Here is a 3,306-nt window from a genome sequence, read left to right as displayed (position 1 = left end):
CCGGAGCTGTCCCAGCGCTGGGCTGGCAGCGTGCTCCGGGCACCCCCGGGTCTCCCCGCACCGCCTCCCGGCCCATCGTGCCAAACCGGACCCAAACGGTCCCTGCGGCTCAGAGACTGGAGCAGAGACTGCTTGGGAGTTGCAAAATGCCCAGGAAATCTTAGGGCGATTGCTGCACTTAGTGGAAGCTGATGAAAACTGTATAAACAACACGAATGAAGTAATAATTTGTCACACCAAAAACTTTCACGCAAAACGAAGCGTCACAGGAGAGAGCCCAGGAGCGGAATGAGAAAAGATTTTGCCCGGTGGTGTGGCTGCTCCTAGACCCTCAGGCTCCCCAGGAGCATCCTGCCCCTGCCCGCTCAGGAACCGGGCCCTGGAGGAATCCCACCGCCCCTGGGAGCTGCTGCGGGCTCCACCTCTTAAGGACAAAAATAAAACCACCATGCCAAAAACCAAACTGCATTTTSTGGCCCTGACAAGTTTTGCAGCTGGTCGGTCTGTGTATACAAAAATTTGATAGTGGATATTGTTATTCATTAATCAAATTTATCACATCATTAGTTTTAATTAATAGAAGAAAAAAATTGTAGTTTTTCTGGGTCTAACCCAGAAATACATTCCCTGTATGTATTAATAACTGAAAATAGAAACAATTCCATGTGTGTATTTTCTGTCTCTGGCTCTGCCCAGTGGCCCCACTGGGTTTCTGGTGCTGTGTCAGAGGCTCCCCTGCCCTGCTTGGTGCTGCAGCCTGCCTGGGGCTGGGCTGGGGCTGTGGGGCTGGGCTATTTATTATAGTTATTGTAATAATTTCTTTTCAAACAGTGTATAAATTGTCTGGATTTACCTTCACTTTGTAATGAYACCAGTTTGACTCTGCTCTTGYTTACGTGTGAAGATGTTATTCACTGGGTAACATCTCACATTCCACACTGCACACTGGGRTATTTTTAACCATGCAAACTTCCCACCTATYGGAGTAATTTGCAAAGGTAATTTTGTTTCTRCTCATCTATTACWATAAATCAATGAATAAATAAATAATAATGCAGCAATTAAATGTATAATGAGATGGGCAACAGCTATTAATAAATGCAGAGCTAGTTGCCCAAAGGTGAASAGACTCCTCCTTTCTTCTTACAAGTCAGGTAATGATCTTTGTATAACTGAGAAACAAGCAGCTGTTAAACATGTAAATGAAACCAAGGGATACATGAGTTCACACTATAATACTGTTCTTCAGCCCCATTATTATTGTTACATTATCGGTTCTTCTGTGACTTTTCCTCTGAATATTTAAAGAYAGGGAGGGGATATGTAATTATGTTTAAACATCCTTCTGCCAAGTGATTGACTGAATGAACCCAGCCGTGTTGCTGAGGAAGGAGTTGGCTCCCTTCACTAACCTAAACAGGCTGAGTTTCATCCCAGCAGAGCTATCACAAAACCAGTGTTGATCTTCTGGATAATTCAAAAGAAAATGCTGAATTGCATGAGGGATAGAACACCCTTTAAAAAAAGCCCCAGCAAACTGGTATTATTAAATATGTAATCTAAACAAAGCATACAAGTAGTGTATAAACTAATGTATCTTCTCATTTTAAATATGKCTGTGAACTGTAATATCACTGCTGCTCTTGGTATTTGATATTGCTGTAAGGAAAAGCAGAATACACTTTTMCCCCTGAATTCTTGCTCCTGTAGAAGGCATGCTTGGGGATGCTTCAMGTTTCTTCAATTCCCACCTATCCTCAATATCTTTTTCCTCTTCAGATTTAATTGCCAGAGAGTTACCATTTAATTGGAACATCCTTATTTCTCTCTTCAACAGCCACAACAGTGAATCCCTTGTCATTTCACTCTCACTCTGCTGAACCTGTGCTCGTGTTCTCTATATCTCTGTGCTTGTGTTTATCCACATGTGCTTTACCACCCGAGATCACATTATTAAAAAAAAAACTTGCTTTCAAAGAAATGTTGATGCATTGGGGTTTGCCTCAGTCTGAGCTGACTCTGGCACACCATTAATGTGGGGCTGAGGAGATACAGCACTACGCAGAATATCAAGTTGTTTATCTAAAACTTTCTTATATTTAGAAGAGCACAGGTTTCCCTCCCAGCCCCCCATACAGTTTGAGAATTTCAAGGGCAGCAGTTGGCAGAGAATTCAATGAAGCTACAGTGGTTGATTTATTGTAATAGATGGCAGGAAACAGWATTATCTTAGCAAATTAGTTTGGCTGATAGGAAAGCTGGCCAGCAGATAAGGGGCAGTGCCTGMCCTGCACAAGGCTCTGTTTCACCAATTCACAGCTGAGGATGAGTCGCTAAACTGAGCAGAAAGTGCTCAGRAAGAACAAACAAACCAGGATGTGGCCAAGCTGCACGCAGCATGCCCCCTGGAAGCACTGTCCTTGACACTGTCCAGCTGCCCTGCAGTTTCTGGGTAAGGTGAGAAATTTTATCTGATCCATTTGTCATTTTATACAACTCACACAGTCAGGAAGGGGCTGTTTCACAGAAAAAGCTGGACAAGCTTTACAGCTTGCATAGTGCAGTCACTGATGTTCAGCTGTGTTTATGAACCCCAATGAAGAGATTTCTTTGGCTTTCCACTCCTGCAGCTCTGGCTTTTTAAAGCCCTGCAGCAGCTGCATGAGGRACCTATGGCAGTCAGGTCACCTGTGGAGCTTTTGATAAAGGTTCATGGTCTTACACAGGTCCTTCATGCAGACAGAACCAAGAGCATTTAACTCACCCCAAACACTGTCTACTCCTGCTTTTCCTGTTTACACAGGAAAAAAACAGAATATCGAAGCCTTGAATAAGTTCACGGTATTATTTATTATGCAATTTAGCACTGAATGCAGCTGTTTCTGCAGTGGGGCACAGAAGCTGTTTAAAACCGGGTAGAAAAAAAGATACATGAAGAGATAAAAAGCTCACATTTGAGAGGAGTTTAGTTTGGGAATTGTCATTAACTGCACACAGGTATGTGTGTGTTTGTGTCTGTGTGGTTGAGGAGAAGGCACAGTTGTCATAAAGCTTTCCTGCTGTATTTCATCTCTCTGGAGCCCCCTGGAGCAGGGGTCATGTAGGACAAAGCCTTCAGGTGACACTGTTGGTGCATTGCTGCACAAGGTGCTCAGAAGGGAGTTTTTAAGCGGGCACTGGATGTGTCTTTGATTTTATGCTGGGCTACTGAGGATGGCAAGAAGAATTTTTCAGTTCAAACTCTGACTTTGTCAGCAGACTCCAAAGGATGTTCCTCCAGAAACTGACAGCTGTAGAATCTTTCAT

Source organism: Malurus melanocephalus, unplaced genomic scaffold, assembly GCF_030028575.1.
Source record: "Malurus melanocephalus ecotype Western Australia unplaced genomic scaffold, MMel_1.1 scaffold_255, whole genome shotgun sequence".
Classification (NCBI taxonomy): domain Eukaryota; kingdom Metazoa; phylum Chordata; class Aves; order Passeriformes; family Maluridae; genus Malurus; species Malurus melanocephalus.
Note: the sequence above shows the minus strand (reverse complement) of the source record.